Consider the following 19,048-nt stretch of genomic DNA (forward strand, 5'->3'; position numbering starts at 1 on the left):
GCCTTTCCACCCACGTGGCATGCTGCCCACCTGATAACCCCAGCACAATCCCGCGCCTTCCCATTCAGTGTGCCACATGGAGCTGTAGCTGGGTCACACAAGAAATCAGATTGCCTGCAACACGGCTCCACGCACGATTCAAGGCCTCTTAGGGGAGAGTCAGCCCCCAAAGCCTCCAGCCGCGGAGAAAACGGACGCCTTTGCCTCTTCTCTCCACAGACAACCCCTGCCCCGGCGGCCCATATTTTTGGTATTTCAACACTAAGGCTACACTGAAGTACAGAATAAGTGTGAAAGCCCAACTATAAAGAGAGGTAACCACTTTCACTAAAAAACATTATTTTTGTGCACCACTGCATTAAGATTCAGCCTCTTTTGATAAAACATCAGTAAACTCCCACCTTTCTTCTAATTCTCCTGGGCCCCACCGGCGTTTTCACGTTTTCCTCAGTGCTCTCACCGGAGATGCGCGCAGCCTCCAAAAACGCCGAGGAACTGAAGAGAAATGAGAGGCGCTGGGAGAAAGGCCCTCTGCACAACCCGGAGAGGCCTGTCCCGGCCGCAGGATGGAGGCACACCGTGCTCCCCAGACCTCAGCTGACGGAGAAACAGGCGTCGAGAGGGGCCACGAGGCCAGCGGCACTCACTTCCTGCCCCCGGGCCAGAGGAAAATCACCTCTGGCACCACCGGAGTTTAAAACGCGGCTACGCGCTCCTGCGGCAGGAAAAGGACGGTTTGTACGCAAGACGCAGGCGCGAGCGTGTCACGTAGGCTGCTGTGCTTCAGGCTGATTGGTCGATTGTTGGAGGGCGGGTGGCATGGAGGCTCCGGAAGGGAAAGTGGCACCGGGGACCTCTCCGGGGATAGGACTTTGAGGGATATGAATATTTTTTTCTTTTGTATTCATCAGAATAGGGGCCCATTATCCGGGGCTCACTTAGAATTTAGGATTAGGTCACACAGAAACTGTCTTAGTTTGCAATGAGTCCATTTCAAGAAGCAATTTATTAAGTGGTGAGGTCAGAACTGCTAAATCAAAAAAGACTTAAAACAATTAATACCTGAAATATGTGTGGGTGTTAACTGGGTTCTGGTTTGTACAAATATGCTGCAAAAGACATTTTGAAAAACATGAGGTATATTTTAACATAAACTGAAAATTAGACTGTTGGGGAATTATAATGTTTGGAATTTGTTTTAGAATTTTAAACTTTTACTAAATCAAGGATACGGGGTTAAATGGAAGGCAAGGAACTATTATGGATTAAACAAACAAAAAATACTTAAGACCATATAAACTGAATGCAATAGATGGACCTTGCTTGGATCAGGATTTCTCTCTGTTAGAAAGCGTCATCACAATCAGGGGAATTTGAACATTGACTTTTTATTATACAACATTTAAAAAATCATTTTATTAGGGGTAATCAGGGTTCTTAGCTATGTATTTTTAAGTCCTTAAATATTAGGTAGATACATGGAAGAATTTATCGTTAAAAATGTTATCTGGGGGCTTCCCTGGTGGCGTAGTGGTTGAGAGTCTGCCTGCCGATGCAGGGGACACGAGTTCGTGCCCCAGTCCGGGAAGATCCCACATGCCGCGGAGCGGCTGGGCCCGTGAGCCATGGCCACTGAGCCTGCGCGTCTGGAGCCTGTGCTCTGCAACGAGCGAGGCCACAACAGTGAGAGGCCCGCGTAACGCAAAAAAATAAATAAATAAAAATTAAAATGTTATCTGGAATTTGCTTTAAACTATTCCAGGAAAAATGTTGGTGGGGGAATAAATGAAACAAGATTGGCAGTATTGATAATTGTTAAAACTGAGAAATAGGTACATGGGTAGGCTTATTATACTATTCTCAATTTTTTTTTTTTTTTTTTTTTTTTTGCGATACGCGGGCCTCTCACTGTTGTGGCCTCTCCCGTTGCAGAGCACAGGCTCCGGACGCGCAGGCTCAGCAGCCATGGCTCACGGAACGAGCCGCTCCGCGGCATGTGGGATCTTCCCGGACTGGGGCACGAACCCGTGTCCCCTGCCTCGGCAGGCAGACTCTCAACCACTGCGCCACCAGGGAAGCCCCCTCAAATATTTTTATATGTTTGAAATTTTCATAATGAAAGTTTGAAATGTATAATTTTCAATAGTGTAATTTCGATAGGAAACAAATGCTGTAGAGAGAACACTGTTTCAATACCTGAAGCTGTTCATGCAAATAATCAATTAACAATCTATAATAAGAAAAAAAGATTCAGCCTCTTTTGCCCTTCTTTTGTTTTCCCTCTTTTTCCTTTAAATGGTAGCATATTAAATACACAGCTGTACCTCTTTCTTTTTAATATATCTTTATTGATGCATATTTTATGTGTCATATAATTCACCCATTTCAAGTGCAAAATTCATTTTTTTTGATAAATTACCAAGTTGTGCAACCATAACCATAAGTCAGTTTTCAATTGTTTCCATCACTACAATAATTGAACAACTTCAATTGTTTCCATCACCCTCAGGCCCATTTACAATTACCCCTCTCCACTCACCCCTCCCTCAGGCCCAGGCAACCCCTTTTGCCTCCTGATTAGAAACTATGCTAAAACAGTTCTTGGTATTGTCATCAGAGTCTAAACAGACTTGGCCAGTTTCTTTCCCATCAGAGGAACCAAGCATTTCACAGTGGCTGTCTTCATGGACTAAACCCAGGGTAGCTGTAATAGTAAAATTGAAGGCTGGTGGAAGAGAGAGGAGGCTGTGGCTAGGCACATTGAACTGTGCTTGAACCTATAGGCCCTTTTCCCCCAAAACCACACCACAGTGACTGTCCCCTAAACCAGTTCTGGCAAGAACAACTTTTTAAAAAAAACATAAAAACCAAATTCACAGGAAAAATGACTATATGCCTGAATCTTAATTTACTTTAATTTTTTTAAAAGTAATTTAAAAAGAAATCCTGGATGATTATGACCAAATAGGTTTTTCAGAGCTAAAAAGCAAAAGTTGAGATAAAATGACTGAATCACTATCTTCAGGTACACAGGAAAATGCCTGTCACTGACCATTTGGAATGTTTTTTAAAGAAAGGAAAGAGTCAAAGCAAACACAGGAATCAAAACCCACAGAATTCTGGGCTTCCCTGGTGGTGCAGTGGTTGAGAGTCCGCCTGCTGATGCAGGGGACGTGGGTTCGTGACCCGGTCGGGGAGGATCCCACATGCCGCGGAGCGGCTAGGCCCGTGAGCCATGGCCGCTGAGCCTGCGCGTCCAGAGCCTGTGCTCCGCAACGAGAGAGGCCACAACAGTGACAGGCCCGCGTACTGCAAAAAAAAAAAAAAAAAAAAAAACCCCACAGAATTCAAATTAAGACTCCATCAGGGCTGTTTTGAAGAGCAATGATTGATCACAAAATGAAAAGAAAGGTGAGCAAGTCAAGTTGTAATGCAAGTTGATTTACATAACAAACAGCTCTTGCTGCTTCCACAGCTTCCAGTGAAGTCCTCTATGCTCCATGAGAGGAGGAATACAATAGGTCCTCAACTCAATTAATGTTTGCCTTAAGAATGAGTAAATGGGTACTTCCCCCATGGCGAAGTTCTTAGGGACTCCGCCCTCCTGATACAGGGGACCCAGCTTCCATCCCTGGTCAGGGAACTAGACCCCACATGCATGCTTCAACTATGAGTTTGCATGCCACAACTAAGGAGCCCGCCTGCTGCAACTAAGACCTGGCGCAATCTAATTAATTAATTTTTTAAAATAGTTTAAAAAAAAAGAATCAGTAAATGAATGAAGGCCTATTATGTTCTAAGCACTATGCAAGGAATTGGGGATCGGAAATGACAAAGGTCCCGATGTCAAGAAAACCAAGTACAGTGGAGAAGCAGACATGTAAACAAATACTTTTTATGTAGTGTGGTAACCACTAGAAGTAATTTCAAGGTATATTATAGAGTTAGCTCAGAATGGGCAGTAACATGGTTGGGGTACGAGGTTACATATACTCATATTCTCTGGGAAAACAGTGACAAGGAGAGTGTTCTAGGCAGAAGAAATAGCATTTGCAAAGGGAATGAGTAGTTCAGTCTAAAGCGTTCGTTAAATGCATCAAGATAGATTTCCCCCTGGAGCCATGGGACACAGAGCAAAGGTGAAGGAAGTCCTGGGTGAGGTCAGATGTGGGAAGCAAGAAACAGTTTGATAGTCAAGTTCAAGGAGGTCTATGGAAAGCAAGAACTGGGCAAAAAGTAAAGGTCTTCAACAGAGGACAGACTAGATGGGTGTGAGCAACAGTGTGCAGAATAATGGAGCAAATTTTTTGTCCTAGTTTATGTGCAGGAGCTCAGAGCTGAGCATGTAGGAAAGTGGCAGGAGTCAAAGCCACAGCTTTGATGGAATAAGGTGGCAGATGGAATCGTATGTGAATTTTGTGGTGGGGCAGTAGATGTACCAGACAGAAGTAAAGGAATGCTCTTCAAATATGCTATTCAATATTCTGTGAAGAAGAGATAGTATATGGGTAAATGTGGACTTGGATGAATTTTTTTTTAAGTTACTTTACTCTTTCTTTTAAAATTAATTTATTTATATATTTTTGGCTGTGTTGGGTCTTCATTGCTGTGCGTGGGCTTTCTCTACTTGCAGCAAGCGGGGGGCTACTCCTTGTTGCGGTGCGTGGGCTTCTCGTTGCGGTGTGCAGGCTTCTCATTGCGGTGGCTTCTCTTGTTGCAGAGCATGGGCTCTAGGTACACGGGCTTCAGTAGTTGTGGCTCACGGGCTCTGGAGCGCAGGCTCAGTAGTTGTGGCGCACGGGCTTAGTTGCTCCGCGGCATATGGGATCTACCCGGACCAGGGCTTGAACCCGTGTCCCCTGCATTGGCAGGCAGATTCTTAACCACTGCGCCACCAGGGAAGTCTGGACTTGGATGAATTTAAACAGCATCCCCTAAACAGGTAGAGAAACAAATAAAATGAATAGTAGATATCAGGATTGTTAAGGTGGGCTGGGTCAGGATAAATTAGCATCTTGTCTGATGTATTGATACATACAGAGGTCTTTGTGGATAACGGCCCCCCACCCACCGGAGAAGTCAACTATGACTATAAGGGCAAACAGAGTAAGAAAGTACTCCCTCTTGGGACACCCTGGAAAATCTTTTATTGACTCAGTAGGGAGACAGCCTCTTCTACCCCTAAATTTATGTCACATTGCTTTGCACAGAAATCCTTTGGCTAACGGGATGTGGTCCATACACTCCTCTACAGTGTTCTTAAAAACGTTTTTTCTCAGTATTGGCCAAGCTTTAATTATATAGACAGTAGTTGAGACCCGCTCAGACCAGAGCACCATGAGATATGTGAATCATAGCTTCCCACTATCAAAAGGCATGCGATACACTGGTCATTAACCCATAACCTAAGAGAATATCTTTCTTGCAAGTGGAGAATCCAGTATGACTTTGATTAGGGTATAGAGATAAAGAGCTGGGTGTGGGAGCAGGAACCTTAGCAGTGGGGGACAGAAAAAAGGAAATAAAGTCTCTGACTCAGACAATAGTGAACTTGGGGAGAAAGGGCAGTTTCAGGTATCAGATTCAAAGCGGTGCACAGAGAGCAAGAACCAGGTTACAATAAAAGTAGAGACCAGGGCTTCCCTGGTGGCGCAGTGGTTGAGAGTCCGCCTGCCGATGCAGGGGACACGGGTTCGTGCCCCGGTCCAGGAGGATCCCACATGCCACGGAGCGGCTGGGCCCGTGAGCCATGGCCGCTGAGCCTGCGCGTCCGGAGCCTGTGCCCCACAGCGGGAGAGGCCACAGCAGTGAGAGGCCCGCGTACCGCAAAAAAAAAAGTGGAGACCAGGAAGAGTCCCCAGACTGTGGTAGGCAGAGGAAGAAGGCTGGTATAGAGACCTGTGGTCAGGTCTCCGCACAGCTTGAGAGCTGTTGAAGATGCTGTTGATTGAAGGTTTTCACCACATATGTAAGGTTTGGCAAGCAAACTTAAAAAAAAAAAAAGTCATCCTAAGAGATCTCACTAAAAAGATCTGGAGAATGATATCAGAAACCTTTTAATTTGTTTGGGGGAAAAAAAGCATTGATACAAAGCAAATTATCTATTTCTATACAAAATTGTTCTAGTTCCAGAGAAATAATTTCACTGTCAACAAAATTTGCTGTGCTCTTTATAAAGTTCCAAGTTAACAAACCCCTCAAACCCCTCTGGTATTGTTTTATATATATACACACTACACACATACCTGGCCAAGGTGGGCAACAAATTTGAATCAAGGTCTACGTTTCCAAAGTAGCAGAGCCAAGTAGACAGTCCCCCGGCAGCATTCTTTTTTTAAAAGGTTTCTTATTTATTTTTAAAGGATTTTGGGGTTCTTTTTGTGGGGGGCAGGGAAGGGAATCTGAGCACGCTCCATCTATCTACATGACACCATAATAACTTGTAGACAAGATAATCATGTGGTTCCAGGAAAGACATTGGGGACTAGGGTGAAGGCAACTCTCATTCAAGAGAATGGAAGCAAGAAAATTCTGAATGTGACTTCACAATGCGGGTAAAGGTGGTGGTTTGGGAACATGCGGTAAGGGTATTTATTTGCCTAATTTCAGCATTGCTAGAGCACATGCTAACAATGGTATTCCACTTCTGAAATTCCACTGGTTCTGGAATTCCAGCAAAGGTCCCTCCAGGTCATCGTGTTCTCCCCGACCTCATAGTGCTGCTTGGGAAGGCACTGCCTTTTCTTTGCATCACAAATTGTTTAGCAAACTATTCATGAAAGAAAAAATAAATTATTAAATTCTATGAAAATTGTCTTGAGCTCTGACTCAATGTATCCAAATATTTTTTTTTTTCTGTATATAACATCCTTAAAAATGAAAACTCAGCTGAAGCTTCAACTAGTTGATCGTTTGGCATTTTGAGAAGTCAGGATTCAAGTAGAAGAGGCAGCCCCTTGCTTTACCACATTCATCCTGAGCCTGTAACTGAGACAAGATGTCCTGCCCTCTGGAAGAGGGGTACCACCACACTTTGTCACATCTGCCATTTTAGAATGTTCCCCAACAGCTGCAGCTGGGCCTGCCAAGGGGATGCTTCCGTGACACAAAAAGCCTTTCATTACAGTTTTCAATGCTATTTGAGATGTTTGGATTCTTCTGTTGTTACTGTTATTCTTGAAGTTTGCTTCTGGTTTGGAGCCCTATTTAAAACCTGGAGATCTCTTTTCCTTAGATCAAAGTTATCTTGTGCCCACAGACAGTGGTATATATGTACCGTAAACAGAGCTTTGGCACAAATGATCTTCCAGATGGGAGAAGAACACCTGAGCTATTCAATACAAACCCACATTTTTACTGTGACAAGCGTGTCTTATATTTTCATGTTATAGCCTTCTGACTTCAAGTCTTCATCCTACTTTAAATGTGCAGATTTTCTTTAATCCTATTTCTTAATGAAAAAAGAAACTATTAGGGAGATTAAAAGTTTAGCGTTTTTAAGTGTATGCTTCGGGGATATTGATTTATTCATTTATCACCCTTGGTAATCCAAATGAGAAAGGATATCAGGCTAACTTAGAAATTCGCAGGGTCTTCCCTCTCAGGCTTCTGTGCAATTAATTAGAACAACAGGGAAGGCTTTCATGAAAGTTATATCTTCAGGCTCACCCTCATGTTCTTTTATCTGAACATAACATGTTGGTTTCTAATTTCTTTTCTTTTTTCCACTCCCCACCAAATCATGTAGGTTAACAGCCAATCAAAAAGCAAAGAGATTTTCTAATAATAAGATTATGATGTATTTAATATGATAAACTACTTTCCTAATTTCAAAGTATAGCTTTCATGCAGAAAAAAAAAATGTCATTATGTAAGTTGCTCTCTTCAAACTGCAGTTAATATGATAATTAATTTCTTTGATTTTTGTCTATCAGTACATATTCTTGAGCTCCTGATGGGGTCATAGCAGTATGATCCATGTTATGCTTCTTTTGAGCCCGATTTAAATCAGGGATCTATCAACAGGGGTCTTGTTGACCAGTGGGGGAAGTCAAGTGGACGTATGTGAAAGCATCTTTACCAAGCTAGTGTTGGTTTTTATGGTGAGGGCTGGGGTGTGCTCTTCTTCAGTGTATTCCCCAGATTCTGGGAGTGATGGTGACCCCCAGCCTTCAGTGAAGTACTCCTCCCAGGATTGCCCTCAGCCAAAGACTGCCATCCCCCCAAGGTCATGCTCCCTCCCTAAACACAGCATTTATCCAATGACTGGTTGATTAGAGAGCAAGTATTAGGGGCTCCAGGCCCTGGCCTTGAGGCAGGATAACTCAGAAGGACCATCCCAGCTTCAGACAACCTGGAGAACCACTTACCTTTGCATTTTAAGTGCATTTTAAGTCACTCCTCTCTCTGCCCTCCTCTGTGCTAGTCCCCAGGGCACTGCCCAATATATTCCCAATATATTTCTTACATGCAGATCTGTCTCAGAGCCTGTTTTTTGGCGGGACCCAGCCACAGCAGCATCAAATGTTGATATAATGAAATCAGAATGCCCAGGTTTTGGTCCTGCTCCTGCCACCACAGAGAGTCCCCTCTCTCGACTTCCTTTAAAAGGGTTGCTTTTAAAGGAAATCTCGACTAGATTTCCAAAGTAACATCTCTCTAAAAGTCTAAGATAACTATCATAGTAAGCACTCAATCTTGATTGTTCTTCTAAATATTATAACTAATATCAACTGAAAAGAACATGGAATCAAAAATCAATGACCAGGAATCAGTTTTAATTACTAATTTGTTTGACAACACAAAATAGATTTCCCCTTACGTATCTATTCCACAACAGAAGATACTCTTATAAATCATCCCTATTCTGAGTTTAATTCAGCAGCTTTCATTCCATTCTTCTCTCTGCCCAGGTTTCCAGGAGCACAGGTAAATCCACTCAGTCATCTCCTCTCCATCTGGAACCAGAGCAATGATTGCAAGGAGGGTTTGTAGAATCCATCTGGAGTCAGATATTTCAGAATCAAGCAACAATGTGTTCGTATTCTTAAGTGGAAAAGTTTTAAAAGGAAAAGGGACTCCTTAAAAACAACTTAATATAATAGGGAAAGAATTATAACCAACTTATTAAATGAAATATATCCAACTAGTTAAAATATATGACTCCACTACTTAAAGTCCCAAGTCCTTTGTTTTTCATTTTATCCTCTTAGATTACTTCTTTGATGTAGGTATCATTAAAGCCATTGCAGTACTTGCAGTAACTCTATCCTTCTTGGTTGGTGCCTTAAGAGAACGTAAACACCCACCCAGAGAGGCAGGGTGTCAGTTCCTGCCACTAGCACCAAGGTGTTCTTGACCTTAGGGTAAAGTTTTTTTACAAATTCACTTTGTTTCTTTATTTTCCCCTCCCCTTCCTTTCCTGTTTTATCCATCCTGCTTTTTGGTCCCTCCCTCTGGCATACACTTTGTCCTGCATCTTTTCCTATAAGGGTGTACTCTGTGCCCGCGTTTGACTGCTGTTACTGGGGTTGCTTCCATTCTCTTCCTGCCTGTTGGCTCCACAGCTTGCGTGAGTGCTGCAGAACTCACTTCCAAGTGCCCATCTCAGCATGAGGCAGCCTTCTCCTGGTGGTGTGGGGAGAGGTGAGGGTAGTGAGCTATTATGAGATGAGGTGTGGGGAGGCGTGGTGAGGTGTGGTCAGGTATGGTGAGACGTGGGGAGACATGGGGAGGTGTGGTCAGGTATGATGAGATGTGGGGAGACATGGGGAGGTGTGGTTCTATTTTTTCTAAAGTGACTCCATGCACAGTGGGAGAAACTATAACTTGCCCTGGAACACCTATCATTGGCCAAAAAGGCCTAGCTTTCTGGCAATACTGTCTGGTTACCCAGTTGACCCTGGAAAACAATCACATTCTCTGTGCATGTAATTTATCTCATCCACATAGGAAAGTGGCCTGGATTACCTACCACCTGACGTCATCAACTGTGGCAACCTACCATCCTAGAAGCACTTTGCTTTTAACCTACTACCACGTGGGAGGTGTGTGCAGACTTTTATCAGAAGTTTTGGAGAGGGCTTCCCTGGTGGTGCAGTGGTTGAGAGTCCGCCTGCCGATGCAGGGGACACAGGTTCGTGCCCCGGTCCGGGAAGATCCCACGTGTCGTGGAGCGGCTGGGCCCGTGAGCCATGGCCACTGAGCCTGCGCGTCCGGAGCCTGTGCTCCGCAACGGGAGAGGCCACAGCAGTGAGAGGCCTGCATACTGAAAAAAAAAAAAAAAGACTATAACTCCACTGCCTGTATTAATCTGGTTGGAATTCCAGTCTGATCTTACGTGCCTCTGTAACTAGGCAATCAGTATTACCCATTGCAAATCAGCGCGACTATAAGTTTGTGACTTACAACCATAGACAAATCCTCTGCACTGCTGTGCAGTCATCCTATGTGTCTTTAAACAGCCACCTCAAACCTAAATTTCTAAACAGTGTTTCTAAATCTTTACCACTCCCCTCATGACCCCTCCCCAGAAATCATCAGCAGATGGGAACTCCCTCAACCTCTTGCCCTTCTTCTACCCAACTACAGATTTATCTTCATTTACACCTGTCCTTCCCTCCTTCCATCTCATTTGAGAGAGTATCTAACCACTTACTCAAAGCTGCTCAGGATACCAACTTTTCTTATCTCCTTTAATGTTTTAGTCTTTTCATGTATCCGTTTTATGCTGTATCCTCAATCTCTCCCTCCCTACTGCTTTCTTCCCTTAGCCTATGAACAAGCCCAATGGGCTTTTTATCTTTAAGGAGAAAAAAAGGCCTTCTGTCTTCTACACAAACTCTCTTTCCATTCACAGACAACCTTCTGCAAAGATCAGTCTATGGAACCATCACTGCCTCTTTACTACCCTCTGGTTCACTACTTTACCCACTTCAATCTGGCTTCCAACCCCACTTGAATTGGGAAGCTACCCCCACAGATGGCAGATGTGACATCTGTATCACCCAATCCAATATAAAATTCTTAGTCTTTGATATACACGCTGTCTCTGTGTCATTGACCATTGACCACATTTCTTTCTGAAGTCCCCTCTTCTTTGGTAACTGGGACATCGCTTTCTCCTGGTCTCCTGCTTACCTCTGATGATTTCTTCTCGGTCTACAACTCCTAACCCTTTAAATGCTTATATTCTCTAGGGCTCCACCCTCACCCTTCCTCTTCAATTCATTCACACTCTCCCTTGGTGATCCTGACCAACTCATACTTCCAATTCCACCTACAATCTGATAGTTCCCTAAATTTTCTGCCTAGATATCCCAGGCATCCCAGAGCTCTTCTGGGCCCTAGGACAGTAACTCCCTAATGGACATTTCTACTTGTGGGTCACACGGACACATCAAATTCAACATGTCCCAATTCAAAGTCCTCGTCTTCCCCCCTGCCCACTCCCCAGCACCTTCTCCTCCTGGGCTCTTATTTTGTCTGATGATCCCATGACCCACCCAAGCACACAAGCCAGATATCTGAGTCTGATCCTCAGCTCCTTCACTCAAATCCTCTCTTTCTGTCTTCTATTCTCAGTTAGTAAAATCCTATCAAGACTTTTTAAAATCTCTTGAATTTGTCTCTTTCTCTCCAGTTCCTCAATTACTGCTCCATCATCTCCAACCTGGACTGCTCTCCTGACTCCAGCTTTGTCCCTTTCCAATCTGTCCTTCATAAGGCAGCCAGCAGTTGTCTTTCCTTGTTAGGATAACTTTCTAAATAACGTAATGCTCAGCTTAGAGTCCTTAAGTGGGAGGAATATGGCCATTGGGTAGTAAAGTTGCCTAACTTTATTTTACTTAATCTATTTTTAACTGATAACTTTTATATTAAATTTATAATTATTTATTTATTTATTTTTGCGGTACGCGGGCCTCTCACTGTTGTGGCCTCTCCTGTTGCGGAGCACAGGCTCCAGACGCACAGGCTCAGCAGCCATGGCTCACGGGCCCAGCCGCTCCGCGGCACGTGGGATCCTCCCGGACCGGGGCACGAACCTGCGTCCCCTGCATCGGCAGGCGGACTCTCAGCCACTGTGCCACCAGGGAAGCCCTAAATTTATAATTTTTAAATAGCAGGACAAGTTTGGTAGAGGACTATGAGGGACTTCCATTCTAGAACCTCTTTCTCAGAATCAGGAAAGTTAATATGGCATTCAAGAGGTTTTGGGGTTTTTTTTTTAATATTTATTTTTATTTATTTATTTATCTATCTTTATTTTTGGCTGTGTCAGGTCTTTGTTGCAGCATGCAGGGCAGGCGGGATGGTTTTAGCTGCAGCGCGTGGGCTCCTTTCTAGTTGTGGAGAGCGGGTTTTCTTCTCTAGTTGTGGCATGTGGGCTCTGTAGTGCATGGGCTCTGTAGCTTGCGGCATTCAGGCTCAGTAGTTGTGGCGCATGGACTTAGTTGCCCTGTGGCATATGGGATCTTAGTTCCCCGACCAGGGATTGAACCCACATCCCGTGCACTGGAAGGTGGATTCTTTACCACTGGACCACCAAGGAAGTCCCAAGAGTTTTATATTTAATACTTCTGAGTTGCCAGTTTGGTGAAATACACACTATATATCCATGAAATTTAATGTGCAAATCAAATAATTAAAAATGTGTTTATTTCATTTATACAAAATTTTAAAGTTCTCACTATATAAAAAAAAAATCAGTTTGTCAGTAATTTTCTTAAGATGGGATCCAACTCCCTCTCAGTTCTCTGGGATCTGATGTGAGGACAGCTGGTTTATAATTGGGAAATACTGAGTGAATGCGGACAGCTGCAGACTTTGTATTTATTTGTTTATGATTCCTTTTACCTAAATGGGAATTCCTTCTCATTTTTCCTACCAATCCTTGGGTCTGGGAGAGGAGGAAAATGGCAGCAGAAGGACCCAAATTTGTGCTTACACTAAATAGATATTTTTTTCTTTCTTGTTTTTTTTAAATTGGGATATAATTGACATACATTGTAATCGTTTCAGGTGTAGAATCTAATGATTCAATATTTATATATATTGCAAAACAATCACCACAATAAGTTTAGTTATCCATCACCACACGTAGTTACAAATTCTTTTCCTTTTTTGTAGGCCGCGCCCCTCAACATGTGGGATCTTAGTTCCCTGACCAGGAATCGAACCCATACCCTCTGCATTGGAAGCACCAGGGAAGGCCCAAATTCTTTTTCTTGTGATGAGAACTTTTAAGATCTACTCTCTTAGCAACTTTTGAATATACAGTAGAGCATTATTAACTATAGTCACCATGCCTTATATTTTAATCACTATAATTCTAAATGCATTTTGATATCTGATATTACCGTTATCTCCTCTTTACTTTTTTTTTTAAAGATCATATTATCTTTCATTTTAACCCTACTCTCGCTTTTCAAAATGTCCACTATTCTTACATGTTTATGCCAAATAATTAAGACTTCGGTCAATAAATAGCAAAGGGATGGAAGGAGAATGGACATTTAGAATTTCTTTTTATTTCGTTTTCCAAAAGGAAGACTGAAAAGGCATTTAAAAATTCTTGAAATGCTAACTGTAGAGGTTAAGACTCACTCTGGAAGCCATGATCTCCCAGCTTTGAATTCCAGCTCCACCACCCACAAGCTGGGTAAGCTTGGACAAGTTTCTTAACTTCTCTGCGTCCTCAACAGTAACATTGGGATAATATTATTATACCTATTTAAAGTCTTTTTGTGAAGATTGCATGAGTGAATACATAAAGCTTTTGGACAGTACTTGGCAGGCAGGAAATGCTTAGTAAATGTTAACTCATAGTAATGCCTGTCTAGAACATATGCACCACGAGAACAGGAACTTCTATTTTGGCCACAATTCTATTGCCAGCAATAAAGACTTTGCAGTTCAGTTCATTTAAGTTCAACAAATATTCATGAATACTTATGACATGCCAGACAGACACCAGAGATGCAGTGATGAGTAAGAATTTGGCCTCGCCCTAGAGAGGCGAAGACACATAGGAAGGTAGAATTTTCTCTCCATTCTTTCTTTGCTGTGCTGTTCCCTCTTCCTGGAACACTCTTCCGCCACTTCTTCACCTGCTTAATTCCTACCATTATTCATATCCTTAAAACTCTCAGCTCAGACATTACATCCCCACAGAAAACTTTCCTGACATTCCAGGATGGGCGAGGAAACTTCCCCAGCCCCTGTGCAAACTTCTGTTGTGTTCTTAGCAGATGCTGACTTGTCTGTCTCCTCTGCTGACTAGTCTAAGTAAACAGAGGTCAGGAAGGTGGATTGCAGCTCTGTGGCCTCAGCACCCAGCCCAGGATCTGCTATGTAACATGTGTGCAATGTGTGGTAAGAAACTAATGATGGGGCTTCCCTGGTGGCGCAGTGGTTGAGAGTCCTCCTGCCGATGCAGGGGACACGGGTTCGTGCCCCGGTCCGGGAAGATCCCACATGCCGCGGAGTGGCTGGGCCCGTGAGCCATGGCTGCTGAGCCTGCGCGTCCGGAGCCTGTGCTCCGCGACGGGAGAGGCCACAACAGTGACAGGGCCGCGTACCACAAAAAAAGAAAAAAAAAAAAAAAGGAACTAATGATGATGAAGAAACCTGGTAATCTTTCCACGATGAGAGGACTCTTTCTGAACAGTCGTGCCATAGCTTTAAGAAGCAAAGACGTGTATTGCAGTACAAATTATGACTTCAAAATGGCATAATAGCGAAACAGACTCACAGACATAGAAAACAAACTTGTGGTTACCAAAGGGGAGGAGAGGGAGAGAGGGACAAATTTGGAGTATGGGATTAACAGATAAAAACTACTGTGTATAAAACAGATAAGCAACAAGGATATATTGTATAGCACAGGGAATTATGGACATTATCTTGTAATAATTTATAATGGGGTATAATCTGCAAAAATACAGAATCACTATGCCGTACACCTGAAACCAATATAACATTGTAGATGAGCTCTACTTCAATAAAGTGTTAATGAAAATGACATAATAAGCCAAACTTTATAAAATCTCCTTTTGACCCTTCCTAGGTACTACGTTGTTCTGAAAGTTACATGAAAAGAAATAACTAAGTTAAATGGTGAGAAATGAAAATAGAAGATCACTGTTATCTCAGTGGTGACCATGTAGCCAGTAACACTAATTGGAAAAGCCAGACAGGTGACCGCAAGCCTGGGGTCATTTTTACACAGCAGCATCTATTTTACTCCTTTAAAAAACAGTGGGAGAGGGACTTCCCTGGAGGTCCCGTGGTTAAGACTCTGCGCTTCCACTGGAGGGGGCATGGGTGCCAACCCTGGTTGAGGAACTAAGATCCCACATGCTGTGTGGCCCTACCAAAAAATAAATAAGTAAATAAATAAAATAATGAAAACAACAACAACAAACTGTGGGAGAGGTGAATTCCCCTACGGCAGAAGTATTTTATAGAGTACCTTGTAAAATTATCATTTAAGGTAAGCAAGTCGTCTGGGCTCATACCGAAGGATTAACTGCTGTGATAATCCTGGTGGTGGTGAGGTTTCTGGAGACTCAAGTGTCGCTGATTTCTTCACATCATGTCCCCATATCGACCTTCCCTTCCTCTGGTATTCAGAGAAGGAGGGATGGCTAAAAATGGTTCCCACAGAGGGAAAAGTCTCTAAATCCCTTTTCTGTGCTTCTTCACCTCTTGGTGATCTTCCATGTTTTGCTCCAAGGGAGGCGCTGCCCCCTCCCCGCCATCACACATTCAGCCTCATCTCCAAAGAGCCAGGATCCCTTTGCTTTCTCTCCACCCAGTTGGATCTGGAATCAGTGAGGACGGTATCATCAGTGTAAATAAGGCCCAGAGAGTTTATCATGTGATCCTGAGTAGGGATGTGAGTATTTTTATAGATGAAGTCTTGATCCAAGAAAATGAATTCCTGGTTTTCAAAGTTTCAGGCATCAACAAGCAAGCGGTGGGAGGGGTTTTGGGGTCTCGCCCATGGCAGCTGTCTACTCCACCTACTTAGATGTCTGATGTGTCTTCAGTCTTGGTTTCTATTTTTAAAAAACGTCTCTTCCTTCTTCCATAAAAATTTGCCTAGGGTTCTGGCCCATAAAAACATTACAATCGCATGTAACGGTTTGAGAAAAACCACAATTATGAAAACCTCAGGGTAATCTTACATCCAAATACTTCATATTATCTGAAATTATCAAAAGTTAATACGGTTACCACCTCCCCCTCCCCAAATCAGAGCAGAGGGAAAAGGGTTTTGAATCAAACATCCTTTCCTCAGTTAAAATCATTCTGGAAAAAAAACAGCATTTGATCAAGTTTAGACAAGACTTTTTTGGTTGTTGTTGAAGATTGCTGCAATGGTTTCATATTAGGTTTTCTTGCCCCTTTCCAATTTGTTTACAATCACCCCTCCCTCCCCAGGGGTTTTGGAATGAATCATCAACTTTTCTTTTTCAAGTACACTATTAAATTAGGCTACGGCCTGGAATCAAACATTTGTTCTTACAAGCATTTCTTTCATGTCATCAGCTGTAATGGAAACCAGAAATTCAGTAGGCAGGCCTTATCTCCAGAAAAGCAGAAGCAGGGACATCCAGGCCCACACTTCTGCTGTCAGGCATCATTTGGACAAATCTAAAAATCATATTTAGGGGTTGGAGAATTGATACTAAAATTAGAAAAGGCCAACTTAAATTTATGTGAAAATTCATAATTTCTTTTAATTCAGAAGTGATACGTGTCATTCATATTGAGTAAGAAGTTAAAAATAGCTTCTTCCTCTGAATTTCAATCTTACATAAGATGCTTTTAAAGGACATCCACACTTTAAAATAAACAGTGTTTTTCAAATTCCAGCTTCAAGAGCTTAAAGATACCTTCAGTCCATTTTTAATTTCAGGAAACAGCAATTGTTGAATATAAAAATACTTAATTATAAGAATGGCTATCTTTTAGTGATATATTATTATGAAAACCAGACCTTCACCAAAAGATATAAATGAGATGACATATAAGATGACCATTTATCCATTCAGCCAATAGTGCTATCACTAAGTTAAGGATTAATGATGTAGCAATAAACAAAACATACAAAAATCCCTGTCCTGTGGAATTTATATCAAAGGGAAGGCAAGTGAGATAGATTATAAACAAAATACATCAATAAATATATAGAGAAACACTATAAAGAAAACAGAGCAGGGAAGGCGATTAGAGAGTGGTGGGGATGGGGAAGAAGTTACAGTTTTAAGTAGGAGGGTCGGGAAAAGTGGTGTTTTTGTAATGTCGTAAAGGAGATGTGACTTTGAAGAAGAGGACTCCATGCAGAAGGAACTACCAGTGCAAAGGCCCCGAGGCAGGAGTACCTGGCATAGTTAAGGGACAGCAAAGAGTCCCACGTGGCCTGTGCAGAGTGAGTAGGCCAGAGGGTGTGAAGGGGTTAAGTCATAAGTTAACCCCTTGAGTAGGGTTAACCCTACTCAACCCTACTTAAGTTAAGTAGGGTTGGGGTGAGCAGACTATATAAGGCCTTGGAGGGCATTGTGAAGATGTTGCTTTTTACTTTGAATGAGGTGGGGAGCCTTTGGAAGATTTTGAACAGAAAGTGACATGGTCTGACTTAAGTCCTTAAAAGATTACTTTGGCTACTGTGTTGCAAATCGATTTAAGAAAGGGAAGGCTAGGGGCTTCCCTGGTGGCGCAGTGGTTGAGAGTCCGCCTGCCAATGCAGGGGACACGGGTTCGTGCCCTGGTCGGGGAGGATCCCACATGCCGCAGAGCGGCTGGGCCCATGAGCCATGGCCGCTAAGCCTGCGCGTCCGGAGCCTGTGCTTCGCAGCGGGAGAGGCCACAGCAGTGAGAGGCCCACGTACTGGGAAAAAAAAAAAAAATGACAAGAAAGGGAAGACTAAAAAGAGGAAGACTAGCTGGGTACATACTGGACACTCCAGAAATACTTGTTTACTACACACTGCATTGTTACATTAAGTTCCCTCTTTTTTACTTATTTCACCTTTTAAAACTTTACTTCAATAACCTATAAGGGAAAAGAATCTGAAAAAAAAATAGATACATATGTATGTATAACTGAAACACTTTGCCATATACCTGAAACTAACACAACATCATAAATCAGTTAGATTTCGATTAAAATAAATAAATAAAAGAAAGGCAAAAAATTTTTACCTTATTTATTTCCTTATTCTCCATGTTATTTAGGGCTGTAATTCAAATTTGAAAGCAATACAATTGCATTTCTTTGAAACACTGAATTCATCTCAGACTTTTCACCATCGAGTCAAGCTCGTCTCTCATTTAACTTCCTCTTTCCCCTTCCTTAATTTGGGCAAAGAGTTAAAAATAGTTTGTTCTCTGTGAGCAGAAACAACTACAGATCAACAGAAGTAGATAGGAGTAGGTTTAATACTAATGGCTAACATTTTTGGAGTGTTCTACATGTACTAGGCACAGTGCTAAATGTTAGTTCATTTAATCTTTACAATGACTTGCTGAAGTAGGTACTGTTATCATTCCCATTTTCACAGGAAGAGAGAAGTTAAATAACCACTTGAGGTTATATGGCTGGCAAAGGGCCAGGCCTGGATTGAAACTAAGGCCATGGGACTCAGAACCTGTGCAGGTGATGGCCACAGTATATTACTATTACCTCCCAGCCGCCCACAGAAATGCCCACGCTAAGAGATGGAGAGACAAGGAAGACCTCGGGAAACTTTGACTGGAGAATGATGCTGTGAAGTAACAATGGTCCACTTGGTCTTCTTGTGGTCTATATGGTTAATGAACAGATGGTATTTCTGTTTATAAATCAGTCTTCTGTGAGTTTGGTTTGCTTGAATCAGCACCTCCCCCTCCCCTTCTGCCTCCCAGACCCCACTGCTGCCCTCCCCATCTCCCTCCACTGCCTCAAGCTTTATCAATCCAGAGGCTGGACTACATCATGCAGGCTAGACTAAAGGTGCTGCCTGCCCCCAATAGACAGCTCTCCCTCTTTACACACCATGGT

Source organism: Grampus griseus (genome assembly GCF_964374135.1).
Source record: "Grampus griseus genome assembly, chromosome: 18".
In the NCBI taxonomy this organism is placed as follows: domain Eukaryota; kingdom Metazoa; phylum Chordata; class Mammalia; order Artiodactyla; family Delphinidae; genus Grampus; species Grampus griseus.